The sequence below is a fragment of the Haliaeetus leucocephalus genome, unplaced genomic scaffold (assembly GCF_000737465.1).
Source record: "Haliaeetus leucocephalus isolate CR32 unplaced genomic scaffold, Haliaeetus_leucocephalus-4.0 Scaffold195, whole genome shotgun sequence".
NCBI classification, from domain to species: Eukaryota; Metazoa; Chordata; class Aves; order Accipitriformes; family Accipitridae; genus Haliaeetus; species Haliaeetus leucocephalus.
Genome location: NW_010972631.1, coordinates 1,092,198 through 1,111,703, shown reverse-complemented (window position 1 = coordinate 1,111,703; position 19,506 = coordinate 1,092,198).

The window sequence follows — 19,506 nt, the reverse complement described above, 5'->3', positions numbered from 1 at the left end:
TTCAGAGCGTGTCTGCGAGTAGTGTTGGTGATGCTGTGTTTTGCCTGTGCAGGGTAACGTAATACTGCTACTTTTACTCTATCCAGCAGCTGTAGCAGCAGCACATGTATTCTGGGGTGTGAAATACTATTTTCTTTTTTTGCTTTTGGAAGAACCACTGAAAAATTCGGAACTGAGGTTTTTTTACTCTTCAAGTCATTGTCCGTAATATGTTAGTTATAGACTTTCTCTGGATAATGTGGGATTGGAAAACAACAACCTAAGCTTGATTTCCTAAAGTTCATAAATGAATGTTTGTGTTAATTTCTGAAGGTGAAACAGTTTTTTTGCTGCAGTGTAGTTGTTGCTGAATATTTAATCAGACTATACTCACATAATAAATGTTTATGTCTTCAGCAGAACTTTCTTGTAATTTTTCCTGATACTACCCTACCATTGCTGTACCTGCAGATAGTGTTTTTTTATCATAAACTGTGGCATGACTTTGGAAGGGTATCCGGCCTAGAGAGTTGAGTCAAATAATTATGTATTGTATCAGAATTGAATGACTACAACATTATTTTGGGGATATGCACATGACTGATAAAAGTTTTATTTGAAATGGTTAAGAAGCACTGTATATATTTTAAATGAAAACAGTAGGCTGCTTGTAGGGAAGGGTGATGAAAGAAGGATGACAGATTCAGGTGGAACAGCCCAAGGAGAGAAATACAAGGTGCAGGATACATGTTCAGTACAGCTGGGTGAACATACCAAAGTTATGGTGCTTTGAGCTGAGGAGTTGTAAATTTGTATAGGTCTTAGAGATTAGCCTGTGAGATGTAAACGTCAGTGTTGCTTTGTGTTGTTATGAAGCTGATGATTATGAAGGTTAGGCTCTGCAAAGTGCTCACCAGGTCTAGGAATCATGCCACTTTATTTGCTTGTAGTTCACCTCTGAAGGATGGAAGAAAGCTGTATTTTTTTTTCAGTAATGCATGCAGCTAGCCTGAAAGGGTCTGATGTTTCTCCTGACTGCTTTGCTTTTCAAGGTGCAGTGTTTCAAACACCAAAGTCTTCTCTGACTGTGTTGGAGGTCTCCATGGAGGACCGGTGTGGTTAGGATGGGAGTTTACCCAGCTCTACGCTGCAAACTGGGATGATGCAGGAAATACTTTGGCAATTGTACTGAAGTGATGTGTCTTCCTGAACATAATCCAAAACTAAACAAAGTAACAAGAAGGATTTTCGCTTTCCTTTGGCACTTTTGCAGTGATGCTTATTACTCTGACATGGCCTTTCCAGTCATTCATGAGACATCCCAGGAGAGGCAAGACCCAAATTTCTAATATAAGTAATAAACAGGAGCTTTCCCTCTCCTCACCAAAATATGTATTTTAATATTACAGAGGCACAGGGTAGGTTTTCTGTGGCAGGTCATTTTTAAGAGTCTCCCACACAATTTCTATGCCAAAACGCTTCACTGACTTAAATAATACCGTTACAGAGATAGTTAATAACACAGAGAAATGAAGAAGCTCGGGCAAGAAAGGAAACACACATTTTCTCCTGGGGTTTGAAATGAGTTGGAAAGTAGATGAGGCAGGGAGGTGCGCAAAGGCTCTTCCAGAAGACACGAGCAGCACAGAGAAGAGTTTTGCACCAGCAGTGCCAACGTGATTTTGGATGGGCAAAGAAGAGGCCTGTGGCTCTTGAGCCAAGAGGCAGGAATGTCTTCTAAGGAAGAGACAGGAGCAGGATCCCAGCACGAGAGATGCGAAGGCTGAGCTGCACCATGGAGCCAGGCAGGCTTGTGTTTTACACGCCCTGTCTCTGTCCTGCGTGGGTACCACCGGTCAAGCAGGGAGCAGTGCCAGAACAAAATGTGGCCTTATCTGAGATGCTTACAGATGAGGAACAAGTGCATTGTCCTGTCACGTTGTTTAGTCTCTTTAAATTTGTTAATGCCTAATAACGTGAGAATTTAGCAAGAAATCCCATTCCTTCCCACTTCCTTCTGTGTTGAGGCTGCTGGCTGTATTGTTTCCTTTCTTCTTTTTCCTCTTTCTCTTCTAATACTCACCAGACGTCTGGGATAGTGGAGTTTTTTACTTCCACAGCAAGTGCAGCACCTGCCATGTGAAATCTCTCTTTTTCTCTTTGAGTGAAAGCTTTAACCGACACTTCTCCCAGACAGAGATTAAAGCCTTGGTATTGCTGTCTGGGCTGGACATTTGATTAATACAGGGTCCCTTTATTGTCACCCTGCCTTTCTGCTCTTCCTCATTAGAAATCAGTGACTCTTCCCCAATTCATTCATGAAAGAGAGAAAAGAATGCCTAATGATACACATAGATAAAGAAAATACATAGCATGAATTCAGCTAGTAAAATGAGCTATTTTCCCACATGGAGAGGGGATTAAGCAGGGGGTGCATTTGCCTCCTGCAGCTGCTAGTAGAAGCCTCTGACAGACGGCAGCGCAATATATATGCATGTGTGCATGTACATACACATGCATGTAGAAGAACTGAGCACAGCTGCTGTTCATATATAGTTTTGTTTTGTGTTTATGTTTCAGCGAAGTGATGTGGTGGCCCGGAGTTGTGGGTTTTTGGTTTTTTTTCCCTCTGAAGGTTGGAAATGGTTTTGCTCCTGCGAGCTACTGAATATTTCCGTTAGTACTTAACGGCACTGTGTCAGCAGGGAGAATATTTATTTGCTGGTGTTTGTCCAGGGAGGAACTGCAAGGAGGGGTGTGTGGGTGTGTTTTGGCCAGAGCACAGTGCCCTGGGGACATAATCCTTCCCATAATGAATTGCACAATTTACTGAGTTAGGAGTGGGTACGTTGATAGTTCGCTTGTAACCCTTTTAGCACTTATATCCAGCAGTTTCTCCACTTCTTAGTGCAGTCCTTCCAGACGCAGACGGTGTGAATATGTGCAGCAGTTTCCCTAGGGTTAGGGTTCGACGGGTACAGTTCTGCTGTCCTTTCCCTGCTGCCTCCCAGCTGAGCTGCCGGTGGCCACTCCAGGGCTGGCATTTGGGGCTCGCTGCAGTTCCCTTCAGCCTGGGTGGGAGCACAAGCCCGAGAGGTGCGGTGCGAAGCCCAAGCCAACAAACTTTCTTGGACACGTGCTGATCCTGTGCAGGGGCAGCGTGGATGGACTGCTGAGGCACAGAGAGGTGGGAGTAGCTCAGAGGAGGGACATCTCGGGGTCCTGCTGTTACTGAAGGGGATTTGGTGGGGAGCAGAAGCTCTCTTCTGCAATGGTGAGGTGGTTATATGCTGTGTTGGTGGTGAGACCACTGTGGCCAGGGCTTGCCTTACCCCAGGGCAGAGGAGGCAGAGCTGCTGGAGCTTGGGGATGCAGGGTTTAGAGCTGGCTAGAGCCTGCCTACAGCGGTACGTGCCAAAGGTGTCGGGAGCAGGGTTAGTAGGTCCAGGGTGGTAGGTGGTGTTAGAAGAAGGGAAAGCTCACCTTAGATGTTTATAAACCATAATGTAGAGTGTAAAAAGGAATATCAGTAAAAACTTATATATATAAATATATATATATGCTTCTTTCTGAGTAAATTCAACTTCAGGAAAGATTTGAATGTTATACTGAGGTGGCAGTGAATTGGAAAAAACTTCCTAGCTCTAGGCAGCACAAGAGGCAGGAGGAAGGAAGGAGCGGTCAGCAAAGGAGCAGTAAGGCTGGCAGCAAAGGAACAGAGTTTTCCTCCCATAAGTACCGAATAAACTTAAATGTCCGTGGGTCAGAAAACTAGTTGAGAGGAGGCATGTGGGGGCTAGTACTTTAATGTATTTGAAATAAAGTAGCTCAAGTTTGGGTCTTAGTAATCTTGTGCCAGTTGGGGGAACCTGTCTTGATGTTCTTAGGATGTTCTATGGGGAAAATAAACTCTGGCTTTATATAGTGCCGAGTAATCCTGTCAAGGAACTTTGTGACCCCGTAGCTGCACTGTGGAAATACACAAGTTTTTCTTCTTTGAGTCTGTTCCTGAGAAAAGTAAACCAAAGTGTTCTTAGGCAACATATAGGAATATTTTAGGCTTACATGCACCTCGTGCATCTGTACAGATGTCAGGGACTTAACTGTTGAGAGTCCTGTGTAATGTGGTTGGGAGACTGCTGCTATTTAATGTCTATTCTGAGTGTAAGCAAAGCACTCTGCTCACTGCTGTTCTGCATTTCCTTTGTGCTCAACCTTAATGGTCTTGCGCTTTTGTGAACCAAGTATCTGACAGAAGTAAGGATCAAAAAAAACCTAAAAAACCCAACTCTGGTTCAAGATCAGTTCAGGTGAAATGAAGAACGTGGATGGGGGAAATTGTACTTGAAGAACAGCTGCTATGCGAGTGCTTTCTCAATGAAAGATGCTTGTCTGACCACTGCCTTGGCAGTGTACCGCCTCCAAAATGTACTAGGTTCACCCCAAACCATAAGGTGGCAGTGGCCATAAGTGCCTTCTTTTATCCTTCATTTCGTTTTACTTGTGTTTTTAATGTTTTAGCATAGTAAAGCTTTTATCAACCCAGCACCTCCCTGAGAAATTTATTCTACTGCTGTATGAACCGGCCTGGTTAATAACTCAATTTCAGTATTTTTTTTTTTTCATGCATTAAGTTCTGTCAGTACTTGAAACTGGCAGCTTTCTTTGGCAGTGGTGCTACGTATAAAGAAAGGAAAAGTCAGACCTCATAAAGAGGGTATTTCCACAAGCACCCGTTCACTTTGTTTATGGAGGTACGTCTCCAGCACAGGATGAGCTTCATTCCTGCAGCTCTGGCAAATGAGCTGTGACACACTCTTACCAATGCTGCTGCTGCAAGTAATCAAATAGAGTTACTTTCCTGGATGAAATACATTTAAATGGCAGTGCAGGAGAGGACTGTGATTTATTTTGAATTTTTTTCCCTGATGATATTTGCATACCGCAGTATGTAATATGAGCAGCTATATATAATGATTTTTTTCTCCATATGACACCATAAATCAAGAGAAAGGTTAAAAAAAATAAATTGCTTTTAGTAACATTGCCTTTTCCTTTGAAAAACCCAGGAGGAGCTTGGATCTGGGTGCTTTAAATTAACATATTGTTCTGTGTGTGTTGAATATAACAATACATTTTTGTGTTGGGTAATGTATCTGTGAAGCAAATACGATCACCTGAATATAATAAAAATTTAGAATCAGCCTTCTTTGTTTTCATTCTCATTCCCAGCTCAGTGTTAAAGAAATAGTTATAAAACTATTCATCAGAGGTTTTGATAAACATTTTTATATACTTGTCAGAATGATTAAGATGTAATAACTTGTTTGAGATAGGCTTGGGGAAAAAAGCATGTCATAACATAGCACTATATTAGCTATTACAGAACAGCTTTTTTTTTTTTCTCTCCCTACCAAAGAGGCTATAAATTAAGGTGTTTTCTAGTGCAAACTCAGTCCTTTTTCTTATGTTCGGCTTCATTTAAATTGACAAGAACATGAAAATAAATATGACAAAAATAGGTATAATCACTGAAAATTCTGCTTTAAGAGTGCATGAGTGTGAATTGGGGGCAGAGAGGTCCATTTGGAGAAACAGAACATAAATTTAGTCTGTAATCTGTGTGTAATGAGCTCAAATGATACCAGTTTAGGAAGTATGAGAGCCTTGGAAGGAATTTAGGCGTCAATTGAAGGACTTGACTTGCTCGCTTGCTAGCTTGTGCACACATGCGTGCATGTCTGCTTGTTTTTCAGATGATTGTGCCAGCGCGATAACAGTTCTTGTTTGGCACGGGAACACTTCAGTACGCTGAGACTGTGATGTTTGTTTCGTCCCAGCATCTGGTGAGATTAAGTATTAGCGCTGCCGTTTAATGAACAGTTTGCGGATGTGAATGAATATTTGGGGTTGTTTTTGTTTCCTCTGGTTTGTAGCCAACAAAGCCATCAGGATGAACAAAGCCTTCCGGACTGCCTACTGTATAGATTAATTTACAGCTGCCAGTTTATATTAGTTGTTCTATTTATTCTGCTTGGGTGCTTTTTTGAGGAAAGGAGTATTTCTTAGTCAATTGTCTTGCGAAGAGGAAGGAATTCAAGAAATGTGAAGCAAACAAATTCCCCTAATTAGGCAAGCTTTTGGCAGCTGAATTGTTTGCTCCCTTTTCTTAATGATTTTATGTTACATGAAAGCACTGAAGTTCAAAAACAGAATTTAATTTGGGGTCTGAACTTTGTCTTTACCCTCCTGCACTCTGCATTGGTGATGCTGGGGCTCAGTGAATAGCAGCTATAACCAAATTTCTGTTCTGCCTCCTTAAAAGCCTGGCCCTACTGAAGGTTTTGAAGAGCGGAGCAGCGTATGTCTCTTGCATCTGCAGCTCCTAAGACGCTGTGGGTTTATCAGGAACATCTAATGCTCCTTATTTTTGTGATGTTTCCCTATAATTCTCCTTCTGTCTGTCATTGTTTGTGCCGAGTCCGGGCCCCATGTGCTGACTGCCTGACACATCCAGGGACTGCTGGCTCTTGCCACTGGGGATGTCCAAACCTACGGGCAACCCCACACCCTCTGAGAGGTGACTCTGTGCATCAGGTGGTTATCAGCGAGGGTGTGAAATATCTGAGAGTTTATCCAAGAGCCTTATGGATGTGTCTGGATGTGGGTGATACAGACTGGTTGATGTCTTTGCCTGTCTTCTAAAATAATTGCTTTGGAGGACTCGAGTAGTTCAGAAGGGGATTAGTTGGTTTACTTATGGCAGGGTCAGGCACACCAGGAGATGCGCCCTTCTTCCTCACCCCCAGCGGAGCCTGAGCTCTTTGTTGCCCAAATTACTGAGAATGGGATCAAACTGGGCTAAATATAATCTTCCTCGATCCTGCACAGAGGGTTCCTTCTCCCCCTCCTCTCTCCTGGGTTGCAGGGTGGCGAATAATGCATTGTGGGCCTGTTTGGAAACCAAATGAAAGGTAGTAAGGCATGAAACGTCCCAGATGTTAAGAGGAGACCTTGCAGGAACAGGAGCAACTGCTCTCAGGACCCTGCTGGGTCAGGGGAGCCCACTCTCCGTTGAGGCGTCCCCAATGAGCTGCCAGCTCTGAGGCAATGCAAGGAAGTAAAGTCTCTTTGGCTTTTGGAAATAATTTCCCTCCTGCTCATTGTAACGAATGGTCTGCTCTGTAATTTACTTGTAGACCTTGGCAGGTAGCAATTGCAATTTCTTGTGTAATTTTGTGCAAGTGTCTAATGAGAGATACATCATGCACAGATAGCTACATAGGCATATATATACACATCTTTTTTTTTTTTTTTTCCTGGTGAGAGAGTGGTTTTGCTCCATAGTAGGTGATTAGTAGAGAGCACGATACCCGTGCTGTGATCTCTGCTTTCTTCTTTCTTATTTGGACTTTGGCTTTGGAGCTTGCAGGTGTCTAACTGTGGTGATGGTGCAGGTGTTTGCTGTATGATATGCAGCTTCATTTGAGAAATAATTTCCTCTCCTGTTTTGGTCTTTATTCTTTTGAAGGTCTTTTAATTGATTTGGAAATATTCATTTAATGAATGTTGTTCTTTTAACTGTTTTGTATCGGATGTTAGAAGTATGTGGGTGCTCCGTTTAATAAGAATTTTGTTGAGTGTGTCGAAAGTTACTTCATATGTACTCTGTGAAAGGTTTCAAAACCTTATTAGCTAGTCTTGTGTTTCTAAGATGGTGTGGCAAAATGGAGCTGGTACTGCATTTCTTCAAAGTATACTTTAACATACAGTGGGGTACTTAAGAGTTAAAAACAAAAAAGCAACCCTCCCAAATGCACCAAAACCCAAAAGGAATAGTCAATGAGCTATCAAAAAGACAACAGCTGTATGTGTTTTCTTCCATTGTAACCAGTCTTTAAGGTGGTCTTGGGATAATGAATAAAACTATTTAAAAAACCTGTTTTTCATCATTGTAATTGAAACGTCATTTCCCTCTAAAAACAGCTCTGCACAATATTGAGAAGTACTAATCGTGTTCTATCAAAAATATACCCAACAATTCACTGTTTTCTAATGCTTTTCTTTGTACTGAATAGACATTTATGAAAATACAGTATCTTCTTGGTTAAAAAATAGAATTGGCAAATTTTACTATAAGGTTTATATTTCATTGCAAATTATTGTGCCTTTATCACCATGAGAGATGCTGATCTTTCACATTTCTTAAATCACATGTAAAAGTGATTGGGTAGTGATCGTCCCTTCTACTGGGCACTGGTGAGGCCACACCTCGAGTCCTGTGTTCAGTTTTGGGCCCCTCACTACAGGAAAGACATGGAGGTGCTGGAGCGTGTCCAGAGAAGGGCAACCAAGTTGGTGAAGGGTCTGGAGCACAAGTCCTGTGAGGAGCGGCTGAGGGAACTGGGGTTGTTTAGTCTGGAGAAAAGGAGGCTGAGGGGAGACCTCATCGCTCTCTACAACTACCTGAAAGGAGGTTGTAGCGAGGTGGTTGTTGGTCTCTTCTCCCAAGTCACAAGCGATAGGACAAGAGCAAACGGCCTCAAGTTGTGCCAGAGGAGGTTTAGATTGGATATTAGAAAAAATTTCTTTACTGAAAGGGTTGTCAGGCATTGGAACAGGCTGCCCAGGGAAGTGGTGGAGTCACCATCCCTGGAGGTATTTAAAAGACATGTAGATGTGGTGCTTAGGGACATGGTTTAGTGGTGGACTTGGCAGTGCTAGGTTAGCGGTTGGACTTGGTGATCTTAAAGGTCTTTTCCAGCCTAAACGAGTCTGTGATTCTATGATTCTAAAATTAGCTCTTTAAATTAAATCAGTTTCTCCCAATGCCTCACTTCTATGCCAGTTGAGTCTGCTGCTCAAAAAACTCTGAGGAATCCTCCTTTTGGATGTAAAAGCCCAGTGTGTGTTGGGTTGTCTTCAGAAGGTGTGAAGCTGAATGAAACGTAGGTTTTTTTCTGTTGCAGTTGTGCGAGCTTTTATTCCGGGGGGCTAACTGCCAGAACTTCAGTCCAGCCATGTGCCTGGTTAGCTGGCTGGTAGTGATTAGGTATTCAGAATTATTTGCTCTGTGGTTGGAGTGGGTTTACAAGTGTGTTGCTTCCTCTTGGTCACATTCAGTTCCCCTGCTGTAGAGAGCTGTAGAGAGCCTCGGTACCCGAGGGCCTGCTGGCTGCTGCACCTCTTCCCTCTTACTTGAGATGGTAGAGCAGACGCAGGATAATCTTGTATAATACTTCAAGTCAACATTTTCCTTCTTGTTTTTAGTACAAACAAGATGACCAATCAAATGTTTTTTGCCTCAATTTGTGAAAAATATATGGACGTTTAAATACTCTTAGTGCCCTTACTCTTAGTGCCTGTTATTAAATCACTGGTTTTGGTTTATGGAATCAATTCCAGAAATTCCCTACAGTTATGTTTTGTCAAGGATATTTCAGTTATTATTTGATATCTTATGCATTGTTTTATGTTACAGCTGAATAAAGAATCAGATTTCTTCATTAACTACTACAGGCCCATGCAGCAATCAGAAAACCTTAGGACCTGTGTAGATGGGAGAGAACTAGAGCACTTCTCAGTACCTGGCTTCTTTATTCCATGTAGTTTTTTTTCTGTGCTCTATTTCTGTATGCATCTAAAATGCTTGTGCTTATTTTGATTGTTATCAGTAAATTGCAAAGTCTTACAAAGAACTGCAGAGCTACTTAATTTCCTTCTTTCTCTTTCATTCTGCAAAAACATGTATCTATCGCTATCTGTTACACCATCTAAGTCAATAGAGGCTTGATCCTTGTCTGCATGTGAAAGGGAAATTGCCCTCCTGTGCAGATGAATGGAGTACGGGAATCAGTCAGTATCTCCGTTGACAAATTTTGTGGTTGAAGACCTTCATGTCAAATGGTGGCATGGGTTTCCTGATTTTCTTTCATGTGCACAAATGACTTAACAAAAATAATGACTGTTGATATATTAGAGAAATATATCTTCAGAGCATACATAATTAATAAGACCTTATAAAGTAATTGGTGTGTATAAAAACCCACAAAAAGACTTGAAATTACACATATTTTTTTCTTTTGCATGTTTTCTTTCCTTCTTCTGGTGTTTTTATTGGAGCTGATGACAATATTGTTTCAAAAAGTAAACCTTTTTACTCACTATTTTCATCATCACGTATTCTTTTTAGTAAGATCTGATGGGCTAATCTCAAAATAGTGTGCTTATTGGTTACTCTCAAGAGAACAAAGCAAGCAGAAAATCTTTGGGATATTTTTGGTTTTGGTTTGCAAATATCCCAGTTGTGGCTGTCCAGTTGTGTTACCTGATTTTGAACCTTTTCCCTTTTTACTCCTGCCACAGATGGGAAGCAGGCAGTGCACTGAGCAGGTATGCACTCACAAGCACAGCAAGTGTACTTTCAGACAGACCTGCCTGCCTGTACAGATGCATGTGTGCATCTGTTCTGAGCTGGATCTTTTATAGGAAGACTGGAAATGAGTCAGTAGTGGCAGTACGCTGGGAACCACCACTGGGTTGAATCCCGTATTTGGGTCTCAATATCCAAAACAGAAATGGGACTAAGCTAGTGCCCTCACATACATATATGAAAAGTATGCATTTTAGTTTATATTAGGTGAGGAAAAATAGTTCCTGTGTTTGCTAATATATTTTAAACATGATGATTTAGAATGAATGTGAGAAAGATAAGCAGGTCATTTTGTGAGGTCTTTTGGGTGTTACTGAAACATCAGGCAATTCAAATTTGGACACTTGACTCTTAAGCCAACCTGTCTACCTTGGACTTTCTTCTAGTGAATGAAAGGTATTTCCTCCAGAGGAATGTTCAAAATGTCCAAATTAAGTGCCTAGTCTGGATTGCCTTCTGTCTTTGTTTCCGTAAGTGTGCTCTGCAGTCAGTGAAGAGGATGGGGCTGGGATACCTGTGGATATGCTTCCCCTGTCCCTTGTCTGTCCCACGGGGTGGTGGTCTGGGTTCCAGTATGGTGGTGAGGGAGACAGATGGGGCAGCGTGGACATCAGATTCTTCAGTTGCGGGATGTGGTTTAGGGGGGAAATTTGACAACTTGTTCATTTGTTTGAATTAATTCCTATACGTGGTGCTCCTAAAACTCCCCATATTTTAGAGAAAGCTGAATGAGTGACATTTCATAGGCTAGCCATTCTGTTGTTACCTAAAGAGCCCTTCTGTTTTCATGTGGAGGGCACCTCATTCCCACGGTCATACTGCTCTGCAGTCCCTTTGTTCATCTTTGCCTCTCTTTTTGCCCCTTTTGGATGGAGGGGCATAAATCTCTTTAAAACAACTAGCTAAAACGTCAGGGTACTTAATGAAACAGTGACACAGCTAGTTATGTTCATCATGAAGAATTTGGACAGAGAAGAATAAATTAAGGCAGCAAGTTCATAAATAGAAAGGTATGTTTTCCTGCAAGAACTGTAACAGTTCTCTAGTGTCTGTGCATTAAAGACTATTACTGTATCTGGTTTTAATGTGTGTCCCTTACAGTGACTGTGCAGTTAGCTGCATTAACATTCCTTTGGCAGCCATAACTTTGAATTGACTAATTTTTATGTGCTTAAACTTCCCCTCTAGTATTTCTCCCTTTTTTCACTTGATTTCCTTCTGAAAAGCAGTAAAGAAACTAGCAAAAGAGAGGGAAAGAAGACACGATGGAGAAATGCCATAATTCAGTTGAACACATATTTGAATTGAGAAGAACTGTTCTTTTTAAAATTCATGTTTTGGAGTTGTATTGCAGGCTGGCAGTCCTGTTCGCTTCAAAGAACAGGCATGGATTTGAAACAGCAGACATTACACCCAGCAAAAATAATTCTTTGGTGTGCTGTGTTATAGATGGAGGAGATCCACAGATTAAATGTTCCGAGATCTAAAAAAGATCCTGTGTTCAGAGATCCAAAAAAATATCCTAAAGATTTAAATCCTTTTGCAAATATGAACAATAACAAGCCTTACAGCTCTCTGGGTATCAGAAGCTGGACTGAAGTCCAAACCCTGTCAAAGTTAACAGCAAATTCCCTGTGACTTAATAGGGTCAAGAATCATACTTATTTTCTACTTAAGGTTTTGCATGTGTAAGATTAGATATACTCAAAGTGGCACAAGGAATGCCTTTGCTGCTTAAAGATGCTAAATGACAGATAAATGAACAGTGGTTAAAAGGTGCTGGGAATTCTGTAGCCTGCAGATGGGAGCTCAGGGCTATAATTACAGTTCAGAAGACAGTCTACAAAGAATTTCTAGCTCTTTCTGTAAGAAGATGGAATCCTTGACATAGCAAAGTACTTTCTTTAATGGATGGCCAGTTCGTTGTTGTGTATGGGGTTCACACCATCTAAGTAGAGGTGTGTGAAAATTAGAGGTGAGCTCCCTTTGTGGTCAGGGGAAGGTGCCAGAAAGAACCTGGGACACTCATCCTGTGACTCCATTACAGCCGTTTCTCTTTCTCCATTGGCTGTAGAAGGAAATTAAACTAGTCTAAACCAGATCTTTTATAAGGTTTAAGTTAGGCGGGGTGTACCCAGCATGGTGACTATTGCAAGGCTTTGAGAGGGACATGTATGCCCAGTCATTAACCTCTGTTAAGTGAAAGAATTTGAGGGAATGACTAATGCATTGCCTGTAAATAGTGTAAAATAGGAATATAATGAATGGGAGGAACAGGGAACTGCAAAGAATTTGTCAAAGTCTCCAGGGTTGTGTCTTTTCCCTTCCCCCTTGCTCCTGGGTGGATCAATAGAAAGGATGAGCAGTTGTGTAATGGCTTTTTTGACCGTCACTGTGTGATGTTAGTCTGACACATGCAATTTACTTGGAAAAGCTTAAGTAGCCTTAATAACAGAAAGTCACAGCAGAGCTGACACTAATGGTCTCCCCCATTGTCAGTCTCAACAGAGAGCTAAAGAACTGAATGAACAAAGAGACCAAATTACTATCTCCCCGCTCTGGGTGTTGCCACATGAAAACAGGTATGAGCCATGACAGTGGGTCTTTGGGCAGACTCTGGCTCTGCTGTGCCCTGGCACAAGAGGGGATTTTGCCTGTGCTGTCAGTTTAGTGCCATTACTGAGGGCTGCTGCAAGGTTGCCCAGTCCAGCTTTTTTACACAAATAGTCAAGTCCAGTCATCTGGAAAGAAATTTGGTGTATCATGCCCTGATAATGTGTATTATTGAATACTCTTCAGACACTAGCATCTGATATACTATGTTAAACCTAGCCCAGCTAGGCCTGCCATTTTTTCTATCCATTTTTACAGAGCCAAATCATCTTTTCTTGGCCAAAACTCTCAGTGACGTGTAACAGTGCAGCTCTGCGGTGTGCGCACCCAGAGATGGACGTGTCCCCAGTGTGTTGGGTTGGACTTGCAAGACTGTCTTGAAGAAAACAGAGCATCTGTTTCTGCTTTCATCTGGAGCTTGGCGAGACTTAGTTAATAATATAAGCACTGTCTGTGAATGGCTAAACACTTCCCTTTCTGAGTGTTATTCCTTGAATATATTACACAGTGCCAGCTCTCTTTTGCCTCCCTTATATAGGACAGGTTTGTACCATCAGTCCAATGTTCAGTTAAAAAAAACCTGCTGCTGCATGTGCTGTATATTTTCTGTCTGTTTTTTTGTGGCTACTGTGTGGAAGGCTTTAATAGCAGCTCACTTCTCAGTAAGTTTGTTTGGCCTTTTTTCAGGAGTGTCATTTTCTGTTTCTGTAGCATGGCAGACCAAAAATTTCTGACCATTAGCAAGTAAAACAAATGTGTTTCAAGAGGGGTTTAGGTGGGCTTTACCAACACGGGATTTGATCTATGATGATGATTGTTTGTGAAAAGTAGACTCTCCACCTTATTCAGTCTCAGTACTGAGGGAAAGCAGATCACCTTTCTGTGAACAGCTGATTTTCTGAGATATTGTTGTGTTGACAAATCAGTTGTTGAACATAAACCAAACGTGTGTCCCCTGGATTTAGAAGATTAAAAACTAAATAAAAGTTATGGCATCAGTATCAATGTTGTCTAGCCTTATCAGTCTTTGCTTTATAACTCATTGTATTTTCCAGCATCACTTACAATACTTTGCCAAGTACACCAGGTGAATGGTGGAGCTCAACACGTTTATATTTCAAACGTAGTGAAAAAGATGCTTTGCATTTTAATAACTGAATGTAAGTATATGAACATATTTAATTGATGGTTCTATAGAGGAACAACCCTGCTCTTACACAACATAATAACTAATATTTATGCTGCTAAAATATATATATTTAAGATGCATAACAGGTAATGGTTTTGGCTAAATATGGATTTGTACAGCTTAGTTTGCATGTTTTTCTATGTGCATACAGTGTACAAATGAACTCTGTGTACATTAGATACATGTGATATTTAATCTCAAGTGAAATGTTTGACAGTCATAGCAGCAGCTCAAAGATGAGGATAGCTTTTAGTGTTTGAGTCACGCTCTCTTAAATTCAAATTCTTGTCTTACTGTGGTAAATTAAAGTTCTGTTGTTGATCTCCAGTGATTAGAATTTGCTACCTTATATATTACAGTTACAGTGTTGTTTTATAATTGATCAGTGCATGCATCAAAAATGGGGGGGGGAGAAAAAAGTGTTATTAAACTTCTTTAACAAAGACTTGCATGACTCACACAAAAGACAGGAGGATGTAAATTTTCTTTTCCCTCCTAAAGAAATTTAGAAATACCTCCTCCTAAATGCACTGCTGTGCATTTTGGGAAATACCTATGTGTTTCCTGAATCATGTGCACTAAGCAAATCTGACAGTTTATAAGGATGTTGCAATTTATTATAAATATTTGCTTAAATATGGCCTGGATTGTTTTCAGAAGGCAAATGCAATGATCATGAGACTGAAACAATTTTATGTTATGCATCCAGGAAACATGCCACTGTAATTTTTGTCTTGTCTGGCTGACTATTGCCTTGTCTAACTTTTCAAGGAAGAAAAAGAAATGTAAATAAAAGCAGAACTTTGATGAAGCAGAAGAGCGATTTGGTCACTCTATAAAGGAGGAATTTTTTCTTTCTTTCCAAGGAAAGAACATGGTAGACTTGCTAGATATTTTCTTCTGAACTAAACTTATTCTATTCAATTTTAATATCTGGAAATTTCTTGGTAATCACTGATTTAAAAACTTTTCTAGTGTATCTCTTACTAATTCTTACAGATACTCTAGTCTTCAAAGCAGTGAACATGGGAAAGATGGGAAGCGTCTGAACAGTACATCTGATAGGGCAGTCTACCAAATGATTCCTGCATCTTTTAGCTCTCATTATGTTGGATAAATCTTTGTTGAGTGAAACATTGATGTTTCCCAGAAGGCCTTAACAGGGCAGGAGCTTAAAAACTGAAGTTTCTTAACAACTTGTGAGCAAGGCCGTGCACACATCAAAATAACATAATTTATACAGTTGGCACTTTGTGGGTATGTTTGCTTCTTTATTGCACACCAAGCGTCATTCCAGCATTCATTTAAGGATATTTAAGGGTATGTATTTTCTTCTGATGTGTCTTCTATCTTGTTGTTGGAATAATAAAAAAACCTGCTCTGACATCCCTGTGAGGTGCTCCTGGGCTGGCTTTGTGCTGACGCAGAGCTCAGCGCCAGGCTGGTTTCCCATGGTTCTGGTAGGCTGGTTCCCACGCAGTCCCCTCAGCTTAACTGCAGTCCCTTTCCACAGCCCCAGCGAGGTTTCTGCCAGCTTGGGCTTGTCCCTGGGGGATTCCCTTTTTCCTCCTTCCAGTTCTCTCCCTGTGTAGGAACTCAGCAATTGCTTTGAAGCGAAGACTGGCAAAAAAAGTTTTTTCATTGTGTGTGCTCTCTTCTCCCTTCTTACAAGCCTTCCGTTCTCCAGCAAAGGCAGAAGTTCTTTGCCTGCCGCCTTCTGCTAACCCCTCCACTTGCCCTGCTAATCATATACCCTCTCAATCATTTCACTGCTCTTTCATCTCTTCTCTTAGTATCCACCCTCACCTCTTGTTCCTCTGGTTTTGCTAGCAACATAAGCTCATTTGAATCTCTTCCAGCTTGAAAAAAAGGCCAGGCTGTCACCAGTTACATTCATACTTCTAGGCACACTCTGCAACTCTCTTCTCCCTCTCATTGCTCAGCATGCTGTCAGTAGCTGTTGGTGGAGTGCCTCTCTCTAATGCACCCTTGCCTTTTCCAGTCCGGCTTTGCACATTTCATTCTGGGTAGCATCTTTACTGACCTCTTCCTCATCAAAGTTCACAACATGCACTGCCTCCTCAGCCTCACTTGAGCTGTCAGCTGTCTGCAGTCCCCAGTGTTGTTCTTGAAATCCTGCCCGTGCTTTTGTTCTCTGATCATGTCCTCTTTGGGTTCTTCTGCCACCTCAGCGATTTGCTTGGAGGATCCTCCTCTGTCCAGCTTTTTGGTAATTGTTCTCTGTCTGTTATGCCCTTGGTCGTCTGTCTTTTTTTTCTGTGCCTTGAGGATGAGATTACCTTGAGATAAACATCAGCTCAGCTTCTGCCTCTATGCTGAAGACTTCTCTTTGTTGCTGTGCACCCGACTTATCTTCTGTATGGGCCAGAAATACCTGTCTGTCTTTCCAGCATGGTCTTGTGGACATGGAGATGTCAGCTGACATTTTTCAATCCCTCTGATTTTTTTTCCCCTTTTCCAAACTGTCACCAGCAATTCCAAATTTTTGATCATTTGCACAACACTGTCATCCTTCTTGCCACTCAGATTTCTAATAAGAAAATCTTTAATTCAGGGTTCCCCATGGTGATTGTGACCACACTGTACCTAAAACTTGCCAAATTCTTCTGCACCCATCTCTTTTGTATACTTCTATAGTGTTAGAACTGTGTCCAGAATTTATGTCTCATGATTAGTGCATCTGTTACTGTAACGTGCTTTAGTGATGTTGGTAATGTGAGGATTTTACCCTGCTGCTGGGGCTCTGGCATACCCCTGCAGAGGTTGTTTCCTTAATCTTAGGGGTTTGACCAAAGCACCTTCCTCCCCACAACCATCCCCCTTTTCTCTACCATGGTGAACATAAGGTGGTTGCCATTTTTTGGAGGGGAGCGTGTGGTGGCTTTTCATCTTTCATTCAGGGTTAAGAGCTCGATTGCATCCCTGGCTGATTCAGGATGTTGCCTTCTGTTCCCTCCTTGGCCTGTTTTTGCACAAATGCTCATGCTCAGTGAGACCTACCTGAAAACATTCATGGTGTTGCCTGGAAGCCTCACTCAGCACCTCCCCCTTGCCTTACCGTGATGTTTGCAAAAAAAAAAAAAAAAAAAAAAGGTAACCAAGATGCTGCTAGCATGCCTGGGCTCTTCAACTGTTCACAGTGTTGTTGCTGAATCCCTCCTACACCATGTGCCCATCTGGTCCAGTTGCTGCCTCTTGGTTTTTCTCAAATTTAGGGCAGGGATCATCTTCTTTTCTATGTTTGTATAGCTCTTTCTGGGCAATGGTGTAATGCCATGTAACTGCAGCTCTGTGGTGGTTATAGTAAAAGCTGGGCTGTCATGGTAATAACATCAACTTCAGCAGCTGTGTGCTGGGTTGGGGGAGTATTAAGGGATAATTAAACCTTGATTTTTTTTTTTCCAATTTTTATTTTTTTTGCCTTCCAGATGCCTTCCTTGCAGTTTGCTGTTACTGGTTTTAGCGCTTTCTCTCTAAAATTTGAGGATGTGCGTTTGTCTTTGGTGGTCAGCAAACCTGCTCTACAGACTGCAGTCATGCATCGCGTGAGAGTTCTGTCCTTTCCTGTTTCCCTGACATAAATGAGCATTTAAGTCCATCACCTGATTTCACTTGGGAGCTCTCTGTATTTGTTCTCAGATACACCCTAATTTCTGCTTGGTTGCTGTTGATTTGGAGATGATGTCAAAACAGAAAACAAGGGGAAAAGCAATGGAGCAGTGGGAAAAGGGACAGAAGGGTGAAATATTTCAGGGGAAGATTCTGGGTATGCTGTGGTGAAAGCACCAGGCCAGTTACAGTTTTCCGAGATTGAATGGTAGCCTGATTCAGACGGATTTTTGCACGAAAATAAATGTTTTGATAATAATTATGAAAAATAATAGCGATTACTCTGATGGTACCGGAAACAGTTTTTTCAATACAGGGCTAGGACTCTGGGCCCAAGTTAAAATATTTCACATTGTTTCTTTAAAATATATCCTCCTTAGAATTTTTTCTGCCATCTTTGTGCATTTTTTTAAATTTGTTTTTCAAACTGCCTTCCATGGGCAGTAGGTAGAGAATTGGTGTTTTGCCCTCTGGCAGCACACAGTTTCCAACCATGTTTCCACTAATGCATCCAAAGTCAATGCATTTACACCAGTAGTTTCCAGGAACCACTTGTAGGTGCATTCTAAACTAGTTGTACGTTTCAGAAGTATTTTGTAATGTGTACGTGAAGTGATAAAAGAGGAAAATGTCTTGTTTGATCCCCCAAATTGAACTGAGGCTCCATAAAAAGTGCTGATCTGAATCTCTACAATGGAGGGGAGACTGTGAGGAGCTCAGGGGCTTTGACACAAAGGAAGGAAGGAAAAGTATTGTATTAGCCAGCAGATTGAGTGCAGGAGACTGACAGGAGATGGGCTTTGAGATGGAGACATGAAAAGATGGAAGCAGAACAGAGAAAAGAACATCCCAGAGAGATATAAAAACAGCAAGTGAGATCCTTTCCTGTTAAGGTTTTTTTTTTAAATATTTTAATTATTTTTTTAATCTTTGCTTTTACTCTTAATACCTCAGTTTGTAATCTGAGAGAAAAACAGGATATACTATCTCTGCCTCTTAAGATGTTTTATGAAATTCACACAGAAAACTGCCTCACGTGTAAAGATCAAACTATTCAAATGTAAAGGAAGTACCTTACAGTAAGAAAATTAGTCTTACCGTCATTGTCCAAAACTATCACAGTGGAAGACGAGGTATGAATAAATAGCAATTCAACTCATGAGCTCCCAATTGAAATTCATAAGTGTAGAAGAGAGAGGCTGAATGTGATTTCTTCTCTGGGGAATTCTGTCTTCTGGCAGCCTGCAAGGATGGAAACCAGCAAGCATTATAAAATAAATTTCTGGAGATAAATAGTTCAAATAAGTGGATTTTGAAAGGAAAAGTCTGTTAAAGAAAAACAAGCTTTCTCCCAGTGCCATTCTCTTTTTGCAGTGTGAACTACTACAATATTATTCTACCCTCCTTCAGCCATCTCATGCTAATAAACATAGCAGGGCTGGTTTGCTCTGACTTCCAGTTTTGGATTCTTAACAGTGGGTCAAGTGCTAGATGCTGAGGAAGCGTGGAAAAATTGACCTGTCCAAACAGAAGGCTGCCTGAATTTTGAAGTCCTCACTTTTCATGTGATGACTGGTGTGGGAAGCAGTGCTGCTGGAACGCCAGCACGTGAATAGCGTTTGTCCTTCAGCCATCTCCTCTGTGCACAAGCATCCGGAAGGTG